Source organism: Varanus komodoensis, unplaced genomic scaffold (assembly GCF_004798865.1).
Source record: "Varanus komodoensis strain SLA01 unplaced genomic scaffold, ASM479886v1 scaffold1, whole genome shotgun sequence".
Classification (NCBI taxonomy): Eukaryota; Metazoa; Chordata; class Lepidosauria; order Squamata; family Varanidae; genus Varanus; species Varanus komodoensis.
The window spans coordinates 73741020-73753837 of NW_025335268.1; the positions used below are offsets into that span (position 1 = coordinate 73741020).

Consider the following 12818-nt stretch of genomic DNA (forward strand, 5'->3'; position numbering starts at 1 on the left):
AAGAACAGCTCAATATATTCAGTGCTTTAAAAAAGGGAGAGAGAAAGATAAAATCAAGTAAAAATCTCATCCAGGCATTACAGACTTAGTGCTAGGAAAATCCAAACTCGGCAACCGGTATAAATTGCTCATACTGGTAGGTTTGTATGAATTCCTATTTTCAGTCCTTAACTATGCAATCTTACACCAAGTTATACAGGAAAAGGGCCGACAAGTCCCTGCGTGCACCAGACAGCTTACACAGGACTACATCTTTGCTTTGTTGTATTATTTAATTTATTCTGATTGAACCAGTCCATTAAAAGAAGAAAAAAGACACTGCTGAATACCAGCTACAAACCATGGGAAAACATATCTGATTTATGACATACAAGCAAACCTTTCCTATACAGGGTTATTGTACTGTCATAAGGTCTAGAAACTTGCTTTAAGACAGAAAAAGCTAAGATTCTAAGGAAGTTGGATTTGGCACCCCATGCCAATATCTGGCCATACACAGAGCCCAGTTTCATTTCATTATGATAAAGCACATTTGTTAGCCTAAGATGAAAACAAACATTTATCCTTTTAAACTTAGATAATGCATCCAGGTTTTCCTAGAGGTTGCACTCTTCAGATGATGAGTCTTGCCTTGTGCACTAGAAGCCAGACACATATCAGTGTATGGTCTTCCCTGCAAAGCCCGTTACTTATAATATGCTTTCTCTCCGGAAGTCCACAGGACTACCTCCTTCGTGGTTTATTTTTCCAAAGGCAAGCAAACAAAGCACGGATGCGATCCTACACAGGGCTAGACCGAAAAGAGACCTACACCTCCCAGGGTTGGCTAGGACATGCTAGAACTATTTTTCTGTCTAAATCAGCATAAAGTTATGCCCCACGTCTAATTCATTTAGAAAATCTTCTGGGCTGTATGTTGGCCATGTCTCAAGAAGTGTACTGCCAACCCAATTTTTTCTTGGCTTATCTTTTATTAATGGTTTCCCTGTTTTTGTGTTGAAGGCATTCATTCAGAAAGGAGGGATAACAACTCCATAAATAATAAAAATAATATATCAAAAATAATGAAAGAAAGAGGAAGAGGCCACCAGCTCTTGAAACTGGGCCACTGAGCGATGTGCAAAAGCCGTCCAGCGGTACATCCCGGGGCTCCAAAAGTCAAGGGGGGAGCAAAGGATATGAAGCGAGTCCCCCCAGTTTCTTTTCCTGAGCCTTTGTGTCTCTTGCTCCCACCCTCCAGCTTGACTGTGGACTCTTCAGCCAAGTTGTACAATGAGCAGAGGGAAACAGTATTGCTTTTCTCTCAAAACCATTTCTTGCTTTGGGATTTTTATATCCCAACTGTTTTTAAATGGCATTTTGTTTTTTAACCGGCTGCATTCTACCCAAGGAACATGCATTAGTAATGTCCAAAATAAAATAAGATTAATAAATCGGCTACACAGAAAGGAAGAAAACAGGCCAGGAGGGAGGCTTGTTTTCCCATTGATTTTAAGTGCATGGCAAAAGGAAGGCATGAAAGAAGTTGGGGGCGAGCGCAGAATTTTTTTTGCATTTACTAAGGCTAGGCAGGGAGGTCTGAAGTCAGAGGAGGCACAAACTGAAGTGAGGAGAGTATATTTCTGTGCAATGTTTCTTTCCCACCCTTCCTAAAAGTCCAGACAGCTCCTAATTTGCAATGTCAGGTGCCACTCACAGACTCCGAGCCTGGCCTACCTCGCAGGGTTGTGGCTGTGAGGACAAAACAGTGAGGAGGAAGGCTGTGTAAGCTGCCTTGGCTCTCTTCCAAGAGGAAAACAGCAGGATAAAAATGTAATCTGATAATCATAATAATGAGGGAACCAATTATTTCCACCCCATGGAATAAGAACTGCATGATCTGGAAAATGGCTTGCTTGCAGCCTTCATTTTTTTGGACCCCATCTCTTTGGGCTGCGCTTTGGGGAAACTACATTTGGGAAGACTCTTCCGTGTAGAAAACCAGCTTAGCAGGAGAAAATATCCTAAAAGCATGATCCTGGGCATGTTTAGATGGGGGAAAGCCTACAACTCGCAGAGTTCTCAGGCAGCCATGCCCAAATCTCCAAATAGACCCACGAGAGAAAAACCTCCCCTTCAACTTCCAGTAATCCCCAGCCAGCCTGGAAGTTGTAGGGCTTTTTTCTGTCTAAACACACCTATGATTGTGTCCTATGTGAGTCCCCTCTCCGGGAAGGTACTTTTTAAATACAGGAAAGCATTTAAAAACAGTTTCTTCAGTCTCAAGTGAAAATGTCCCGGAAGGATTTTTCTACCCCAGCGCCCCAGTCTCAGCATCCAAATGGGAGGAGATTTATAATTAAGAGATTAATTTCAGCTTTCAGAAGCACAAATAACAAAAAAGCAGCAGATGGAGTTGGCCTGGCTGTTCAGAGGCCTCCTTCCATGGCGCCTGCTTGGTAAAGGCATTTATTTTTATTTTTTTTAAGGCAATGCGGGCATTTATTTACCCAATGCTCTTCCATGGCATTTTGACCCCACACTGGCAAAACATCTGGAGGAAAAAAGAGAAGGGGGTTTTTTTGCTTTCTGAGGGGGGAAACTTCCCTGAAGGGTTGGACTGGGGGTATAACGGATAGAAAAATGAAATAGAGAAGTGGTTTTGTGAGAGAGTTAGAATGTTTGTGAGCAAGTTTGAGAAGGGAAATAGAAGTCTGAGAGAAGAGCAAAGACTGAGTGAGGTAAAAGTGTGCCAGAGACCCTGATGCTCTCGCCAATGGCATCAAAACCAATGGAGAAAATGGCGGGAGACAGTTATTTATATAACAGGTGCGGGGGCTTCCTCAGAAAGTACTAGGCTGAGCTAGAGAAATCTTCTGTGTGATAAACAGAGACCACAACTGGGAAAGAGAAGGGATTAATTTTTGCTTTCTGAGGCACAAATAACAAAAAAGTGGCAGATGGATTTGGCCTGGCTTTTTGGAGGTCCCCTTCCATTCCTCCTTTCCATATTATGTTTTACTCCCTTCTCCATGGCCACCTCCATGGGATGGACAACGTCCCCCCACAGCTTCACCAGGTCCATCCCATGAGGGAATCTGAAAAACCACTGCGGGCACCACCACAAAATGGCTCCCACGGAGGAGGAGGCGGCGGCGACGGCTAGTCCCAAAATGGCTGCCGTTGGGGCCTGGCTGGTCAAAACTGCAATTGGGGGGCAACAGGGCGGACAGCTGCATGCACTGAAGCAAAGGGCGAGAGGGGGAAAAAAGAGCAAGGCTGGGGGTGAAAAGGGCAAGGAAGAAAAATGCTCTCACAGCCCTCAAAAATGTCCTAAATGTTCCAAGATTTTTCTTAATTTTTGTTGAAAGGGGCATGTATGGAGAGCTTTGTGGTTGCCATGGGGGGTCCTGGGCACCGTGTGGAAAACCTCTCGACTGCAGGAACATCGGAGTCCTGCCAGCAACTGGCACGCAGAGGTATACTGCTACTCCACATGGAGGCTCAATTTAGCTCTCCTGGCCAAGAGGTGTTAATAGCTCATCCTCCATGAATCTTGCCAACCTTTAAAACAAAACCCCGCTTATATTCCAAAGTAAGTGCACATGAGTAAGCGATACTGCCAAATGAATGCATGCGTACAAGAGGTGCAAAGAAAACCACAACAGATTAAAAACTCCACATGGTTTTAGGTTTCCCACCTCTGTGGTATTCTATTTAAGTTTTGGTTTGAATTTAAAAATAACTGTTAATGCTCATTTTGTCCTTTTTTTATTATAATCTGGGGAAAAACACACTAAATACATTCGGGCACTAAGAGGAGGAAAGTGAAACTGAACTAGAGTGAAACTATTCTGCGCCTTCAACCACGAAGGCTCCCTACTCAAGAGACAAAAGAAACCAAAGTAATTTTGAAGAACGGCTGCCAGGAACAGACTGCTTAAAGTGATCATCTCGGCTCTGAATGCTGTGCCCAAGGTTTTATTGACAGCTTTACAGCTGGCTCTTTTAATTTTATACTGGAAATAGTCATTTTGCAGCATCCCATTTGACTTTTCAAGCATAAGCCTCTTTTGCTTTGTTTTTCATGCATTACTTTCATCCTGCATCTGTACAAAACTGTTGAACAGCCAACTGCCATGGTTTTTCATGACCCACTGGAGTCTATAAAAATATAAATGTGTGTTAAAGCAACGCTTGCCATGAAAGATCAGGGACAGGTCTCCCAAGGCGCATCTCCAGTCCATAAACCATGAAGTATTAAGTCTTCACTGGCATTCCCCAAATCTGTCTGCACACTTAAGATAACAAGACATTTCAGTTAGGCAGCAAATGCTCGCTACAGATTTATCTGAATCTGTCACACGGAAACCGATAACAGTTTAGCAAAAAATTTGATTGCGATAGGATGGCATGGCAGAACCCCAGCGCATCTGTAGAACCCCAGGAATCCTTGTTTATACTGGGAAATGATGAGCCTCTTTCTAGTTCACATGGGTGGGTGCTATTCCCCCTTGAAAGGCTCCAAACCCATAAGGGTTTTGGAGAGTCAAGCTGCAAGGCCAATGGGCAATTTATCCCATATCTAGACCAGAAGGATGTGTCCCGCAAGCCTAGAACCCCTCATCTCAGTGACTTAACCCTGCAGCTTCTTCAAGAAGAGGAACAGGCAGCATACGCTAGTCTTTCTCTGGCTCAGCTCTTCCTGCTTCTTGCGGCTTCTTCCACAAACCACTTGCCAAACTTCCTTCTGATCAGCCATCCAGCAGGAAGCTAGAGTGTATTATGCCTACCTTGGCTACACAAAACAAACACACACACGTTTCATATATTGTATTAAATGTAAAGGTATAGCATATGCGAACAATATTTACCAATGTACTTTTATTGAATGTTAATGATCATTTAATGAGCAATCCGAGATAGGCATGATACAGGTTATGTTCTACAAGCACAGGTGGGCAACCTCTGGCCCATGGGCCTAATGAAGCTCACAGAGGTTGCCCATGTGAACTATGAAGGCTTGGGCTACCCTCCACGGGCCCCGTCCTTCCTCCAGGTCTGCCCCCTGGCCTGTAGGCTAACAGGGGCTTGGGGAGGAAGATGGGAGAACGATTTCTGTTCTGGTTTGCATCTGTGATCGGAGATTACAAGGGGATTCCGCTGCACAAGCAGCAGCCAGACGCCCATAGACTTCTCTCCCTGACCCACAAGTCCCCAACTCTGGGTTGCATCTCCTTGACCAACCCAGAATACCCAGTTCACACGTCGCACTTACCAATCCAAGAACAAAATTTCCCCAGGCTGCTTAGCCCCTCCGGGAGCAACAGAAACCAGCACATCTGCGCCCACTTTCTGAACACCCCAGAGTTAAACACCAAAAAGGGGGGTGGGGGGCTGTTGTGACATCCAAACCAGGTCATTTCTTGCAGAAAAGCTGTCAAACCACAGCTGGTTTCTGGTTTCCTTTTCTCTCAGCCCACTTTCAGAACACATTTGTGCTATTCCTTTCCTTCCTTGGCACCTCCGCTTTGGGGCCGACAACAACAGAAGCAAGCCAGAAAGAAGCCACAGTTGGGAACCCAGAAAGCTGCCTTCTGCGGAGTGGAACCCTCAGTCCACCCCATCCAAGATTGTTGACCCAGTGCAGCAGCAACAGCTCTCCCAAAATCCCAAGCAGTAGCTTTTCCAACCCTATCCAGGGACACCAGGCATTAAACCTGGGAATTTCTGCATGCAAAACCGGGGCTCCTTGCTTGCCCAGGGATAGGGCTCTCCCTACACACCATCCTTCGAAAAAGCCTTGTAAGCTGACAACAGACCTCTCGTTCTATTTCTGGTCTGTAGGTGGTAAAACATGCTTTGTGGGGAGGGGTTTGGACACCGCCCCACTGCACCCACCATCACAGCCAAAAGGGGTACACACCCCTTTCCCACCCCTTTCCCCTTTCAAGGCAGATTGGGGGGTGAGCCACTGAGACGAGGGTCCATGTGGGCCCATGGACACCTGGGTAAGCCTTATGTCGGAACCAATGAACTCTATGGGATACCTTCTGTATCAGCATTGGAAAGCCTCAATGTCACAGGGCAGACAAACCCAAGAGACAAATCCATCCTGCTTATATCTCTCAGGACCACAGCGATCTCAGGTACTATATCATTATCAACGTACACAACTGTGCTAGAAGGAACTCTCTAATTAACTTCCACTGTTGTACGCCAATTAGTACCACAACTTACAGACCATGGGTCCTATTGTTAGAAAGAAAAAGGGACCAAAGCACTTCCTGTGCCTCTCATCCTCCACATAGTACCTGAAACGCAGCAGGGCCACAAGTTTCTGAAAGCAAGATGGCTGGCTGGGTCCTAAAGAAAGACGCTCCCTCGCTTCCCCAGGACAGCAACAGCCTGATCTTGCCGCTTCTTGCAACGTATACTTTGAAGAGCTGTTACCTGTCTGTACTGAATGCAAACAGGTCACCTGGGCAGATCACAGATTGTAATAAAAAGTTTGGCAATCTCCCCGGAACATTGCGTAGGAAAGATTGTTTCTGTTTATATTTCAAACTAGATATGGAGCTGAGATAAATGCTGGGCAAAGCATCTTCTTTTTAATTTCCATGTGCCTGGCTTTTAAAACATGAGGGGGGGCAATTAAAAAAAACTAAGCAATTCCATTTTAAGATCTTACTACCAGTAAAGAAAGAAGCTACTGTACAGCAGATCAGAGTTAACACTGTCCACGGCAGCTTCCACAAGGTAGTATCCTCCAGATGTTGGACTATAACTCCCATTATCCCCAGCTTTGGAAAAATTGTCAGGATGCATCTCTGCAGCTCGGCCTTTTAACATTTCCTTAGCAACACCAGTGCTGGGACAAGCAGCAAGAAGATCAGTCCACTGATTCCCTCCTCAGGGCCACTGGGGTGAGTGTGAGTAGAAACGGAGGCAGCAAGGGAGTGTGGCAGCGGCGGAAGAAGCGAGCTAGTTGGAGGAGGGGCAAGTGGAAGAAATTGCCGGGGGGGCACACTTGTCCACCCCCACAGCGCTTCACCAGGGCACTTTTCAAACGAAGAAATGTGTTCCTTACTGCTCAGGAGTCAGCTACGCAGGGAACAACAGCAACCCATACTTCGGTAAGATGGATTTGCATGTTAGTGCTTCCACGCACAAAGGCTGCTTGAACAAAGCCAGAGGGCACAATAAGCCATGGTTATTATGACTAAAATGAGCCTTCCTCAGCCGCTGGGAGTTGCAAAGTGCCTGCTCCCACTTTTCATTAACTGCAGCCCATCACACCATCTGGACACTAAACTGTGATGACAGTTTGTTTGAAACTAGCCACCGTCAAACCATGGGCCATGAAGCTACCTTAACAATCCATGGTTAAGGTTAACCATGGTTTAAAGTTCAGACATAACACTAAACTGTGATTACGACAAAGCAGAATTTTCCAAATGCTTTTTCATGGCTATTATACAGTTTTGGGGGAACATATCAGGTAGATCATTCTGACATCCAAAAGCAGCCAAATTCGTGTGCAAAACCCTTCACAATACCCAGACGAAAACCACACAGTGCAACCGGTCAGCTTTCAGTTCCTGGAAGTGCTGAGATTCGGGGAATTTATTCACTCCAGAGTGTTCCTCACCATCCCCTCCTTACTGGGTCACCATTTCCGGACTATTGCATGTTAGTAATTTGACTTTGCTCTGAGGGCCGTGTTCTCAAGGAAAGGTTCATTTTAAAGCTATTTAGAGGAAATCAGAGTCTGTCTCGTACACATTTACTCCCTGAAAAAATCAGCACATGTCAGCCAAAACCAGTGACATGCAGATGAACTGCAGTATTCTTAACAGCACATAAGTCTCTTTTTAATAAGACGACAATGTCAAAAAACAAACATGCAATGTTGAATTCGAATGACACCACACAAGTACTCGGTGGCATGGTTTGCACAACACAACAGCCTGCCATGGGTAAACTTACCACTGAAAAGCTGAGGGTTAAACCTTGTGTAACCATGGCTATGCTGTCATATTGCTGAACCCGCCCTATCTGTCATTAACACTTAAAGACATGCGAACCTTCTTTCTTAATTTTGGGGTTTGTCTGTCTTTTTTAAATTTCTAAAAAGTTGGAATTACAATTCCCACTCCAAGCAATCCAAATGGAACGCAATGTTCAAAGCATCTATACAAGCCGGGGAGGGGAGGGGAGGGGAGGGGAGGGGAAGGGGCAGTTCAGAGCTTAACACCCAGAAACCCTAAGACTGAACAGCCTCTGGTCAACCTTCAAGCAGTAAACCTACACAAACTTACTTGGGAGAGTGAACCATGGGACTCAATGGGACACGCCTCTGAATAACAACGTCTTCACTGTGTTCTTTTCCTATCTTACAACACTGACAAGTGGAACATACAGGTCTTTGCCAGTGATCTTGATTGCATGGTGAAGTAAGGCAATTCTAAAGGCCCGTTCCAGTAAGAGTAAGAACCAGTGCCTCTAATTAGAACTGGAAGTCCCTGGAATCTATCACAATTAACTATGATGGACAGTGAGCAAAGTGTTTCTGAGTTCTCCAAAAACATCAACTTCAAAGCCTGGTTGAAAAGGAAATATGAATATAATATAAACAAACTACAGCCTAATCTTGTCAAACTGAATCATGACCATCTGTCAAATTATACTGAGTTAAAAAACAGCTTTTCATGAAAGAGAAAACCAGGGTCAAAAAATTAAGATCTGATTCTAAGTATTATAACAGAGCAATCTTACATATGTCTCCTTGAAACTAAATCCCATTTTTTTCATCCATTCTTATATTTCTATACTGCCCAATAGATGTAGCTTTCCAGCAGATCACAACAATTAAAACTATAAAAACATATAATACAGAAGTTAAACACTCCAGTATAAAATGAAACGACATCAAAATAAAACCTTAAAAAGCTTACTAAAACCTTAATAAAAAATAAAGCAGTCCACAACAATTTAAAACAGAATAAAAGAAACTTCAAGACTAAAATGCCGGGGAAAACAAGGTTTTCACTTGGTGCTGAAAAGACCATCATGCACACACCAGGAATGCTCCTCTGGGAAATTCATTGCACACCTTAGGGGCCACAACAGAAAAGGCTCTCCTCCTCACAGCAGCCCACCTTGCTTTCTTGGGCAGGGTTCCCTGAGAAGAACCGCTGCAGGCGAAATTAAGGTCCAGGCAGGTGTGTCCTTTGGATAAGCCGACACCGAAGCCATATTCTGAATCAGACCCAGAAAAGGACTGGCCGCCAGTGCCTGAGCCCTGCACAGAGTGCCAACCTTGCCCTTCAGCAGAGGGATCATAATACTCTTAGAAGGGCACAATGTCTTAATTTTTAAGGCTGCAATCAATCCTGTTACCTGGGGGGGGCTCACTTTTGAGTAGACATTTACAGGACTGCTCTGTAAATAAGCATGATTTGAAAGGCCTGTGGGTTGCATAAGCAACACTTTTGTACTCCTTGTGTAAAATAATTAAAATACATAAATAAAATGAAGCCGGTGTGGTGGGAGTCTGAAAACCTGGATTCTAGTCCCCATTCAGCCATGAAGCTCAGTTGGTGAATCTGTGCCAGTCACTGCTTCTCAGCCAAACCTACCTCACAAGGCTGTTGTTGTGATAATAAAAAGGAGAGGAAGGGAAACTTCTAAGAGGCATTTCACAGAAAAAAATCTAAAAGTGCAGAAATACTGTACTTTCATTTAGGGGGTTTGCCAAATTATTAATGCTGCGACAGCTCTTAGGAAAACTGCATCTTGAGCTAAATCTTTGATGCCAGTTACCCAAAAGCAGCAAAATAGTAAAATGCTTGGAAAACGATGCAATATGAAGGCCAACATTTAACACAATCATTTATTTAATTTTATTATTTTGGGGTTATTTATAAGAAGATGATGGTATTTATATTTTTATTGTTGTGCTTTTTGATTTTGCTCTGAGCCGTCCAGAGACTCAGTGTGATTGGACAGCCTAAAAATACCCCCAACAAATAAATAATTTAATCACGGGAGGAAAGGAGACCAAATCCTTTGCAGTGTTAGACTGGCATGAGGCCACCATCCTAAGCCATCTGGCACGAGAGAGGAGGTCACCATTTAAAAACACAATGGACTGAGCTATACAAGCCGCTGGCCTCCAAAACGGAAGCCCTCCAAGCTAACCCTGCCGTCCCTGGGCACGTCTGGTGCTCTGCGCTGCCCAGGTGTCTCCGACTGATGGTGAAAGGCCCTTGAAAATGCGCCGGCCTTGGCAGGCTACGGCTTCCTGGATGGAGCCCATCCTTCCCACGCGGTGGCTGCTGCCGCTTTCCGCTTTCCCTAGCAAGGCCGTCTTCTCCAGTGAGTCTTGACAGACGCCCGTCCAAGGGGCACATGTCAGATTAAGGCCCATGGACCAAACAGTCAGAAGTCCCACTCCGAATGACAGTTTGCATTGCACCAAAACCTGGGTTCCCAATTTTATTTGAGGCAGAATCCTGTGCTGGCTTTCCTCAGAGGTAAGTCCCACAAGGTTGCCTTGTTTATTCCCAAGTAAATACAGGTAGGGCTGGGGTCATAAGGTGCCAGTTTTGAGGCTGTGCAGCTGGGAAGTTTTATCTGGAGCATCCTTCCTTTTCATTCATTCATTCATTCATTCTCTCTCTCTCTCTCTCTCTCTCACACACACACACACAAATGCACTCGCACATCAATCCTATTTTTCCCCACACAGTTCGCCCCCTTGGATGGAGAGTGGGCCTAACTTTCACGTTAACCTGCAGAGGATCCGGGTGGGAGAAGAACAAAACTAATCCGCCCTCGCCCCAAAACGACGCTCGGGCTACAGCCCCCTCCCAGGCTTACTTGGGAGTAAGCCCGGGCCCGGTGACGCTGGACGTGCGAAGGGCAGCGCCGCTCGCAGCATCCACCCGTTCCTGCCCCTCGCAGGCCGATTTGTGACGTCGCCGCCGCCGCCGCCGCCGCTCGGAACGGACGTGCCCGGAGCGGCCCCTTCCGCGCATCTCTGCCACGGAGACGCTCCTGCGCATTCTTGCCCACGGGATGGGGTCTTTCTCGCCCCCCATCCGTGCCAGCAAAGCCCCCCCGCCCGCCCCGGGAGAGCCCTGCGCACGAGCGGCCCCCAGGCATGGCTCTGCCAGCTTACGCACAGCTCTCCTCAAAGGCGGGCTCACCGATTCACCCAGTTGCGATCCCGAAGAGCGGTGGCTCAGGATCGCGCGCACCGAGCCAAGGAGCGGGCGGGGATCACTTCCAAGGAAACATCGACGGTTGGGGGGGGGCGGGATGGAATAACTGGAGAGCTGCCTTGATCCTTTTAGCCAGATCGGCCGACACGTGTTCTCCCGCGTCGGTATCCCCACTCACCTGTGACAGGTGTCAAGATCCTCTGATTCTTGCGCCGGCATTGTCCCATGGTCGACAGCGAGCTAGAGTTCGCCCTCTCCTTCGGATCCGCTCCTTCCCCGCCCTAAAACCCGGCCGCGTTTGTTTTTTCTTGACTCCTGCAGTCACCACAATCCGGAGCGAGTCCACATTCTTTCACGGGAGAATGTTGCAACAGGGAGGTTTCCAGTTCCTATGGGGTTTTTCCTCTCGCCATCTACGGCAAGCCGGGGATGTTCGGAAGCGCTTCAGTCTCTATGCACGGAAAGGGTATTTGCAAGGAAGACAAGAACGGAACCGCAGGAGGCCGATGCGCCAGAGCGCAAGGCAGAAGGACCGACCGAGCCGCAGCAACAGGCGGGGGCGCGGGCCAGGCGGCTGGGGCGCGTCTTCGCCGCTCTCGGCCCGTCCCGCCGCTGCCTCCGCAAGCGCCCTCTCGCCTCGCGCGCCCCCCTCGCCGGGACGCGTCCCCGGTGCGGATTCCGGCGCGACCCAAGAAAGGGAGCAGAGCTGCGGGGGGGGGGGGGCGGGCAGCCGCCGTCCCGATGCCTGGGCCCCAAGATGGCCTCGCCCTCGCCTCCGGGGGCTCGGGGAAGGCGCGCCCCGCGCGGCCCCAGCGAGAGGCGCCGACGGGACCCGACCGGGCGCTGCACGGGCGCAACGGCCGACCGCTCCGGGCTCCTGCGGGGACGGGGGAGGCAGCCGCCGCGACTCATCCGCCAACCCCAGGAAGTAAAAGCTCCGCTTTGCTGCAGGAGAGGGGAGGGAGAGAGAAAGTGAAAACTGACCCGGAAAGGCTGGGCTCCGCCGAGGGCTCCGGGAGAGGTGCACTTCCTGCTCGGCTTGCCGCCGCTCGCGTCGCTCGCAGGGCGGCGGGGGCGCGCCCGGGCAGTGGCGCGCCTTGGGGAGCGCGCCGCGCCTGGCCGCTGGGCTGCGAGGCGGTGGCCGGCGGGGAAGGCGAGCGGGCGGAGGGGCCTGGGAGGGGGCGAGGGAGAGGGTGAGGGTCTCCCTGCGCGCAGCCCGGTCGACGGAGGGGGCGATGCAGAGCGAGCCCTCCGAAGCGGCGACCATCTTGGTTCGCGCGCTGCGAGCCCGAAGGGAGAGTCGTGGGCAAGGAGATGCTCGCTTGGCGGCCGAAAGTGAGCCGGGCTTGAGAGCGACGTCCGCCGGCTCTGCGTTTCCCTTTCTGAGGAGGAGAAGGGGAAATGCAGATGTGGTTGTTCCTTGCCTCTTTTCCCCAAGTTTTGGCCATTAAAAAGCCCCAAATAGGTGATGCACAAGTACCACTGTTCTGCTTTTCTTTATCTTCATTTATCAGAGGCATGTTGGTTCCTGCTGCACAAGACCTACACAAAAGAAAAAGAAATCGAAGCCGCATAGAAGGATACAAATATAAGTACAGAAATCCACGATCC

General features: G+C 48.2%; 1 protein-coding gene across 2 annotated transcripts in view; it reads right to left on the reverse strand.

Moving 5' to 3' along the window:
• TASOR2 (transcription activation suppressor family member 2) overlaps positions 1–11760 on the reverse strand; it is a 49171-nt gene extending 37411 nt beyond the window's left edge. For both annotated transcript variants that reach the window (XM_044428950.1, XM_044428943.1), the window contains exon 1: positions 11386–11760. The gene's annotated coding sequence lies outside the window, so the exon portion shown is untranslated. The remainder of the gene's footprint in view (positions 1–11385) is intronic.
• Positions 11761–12818: the final 1058 nt, after the last annotated feature.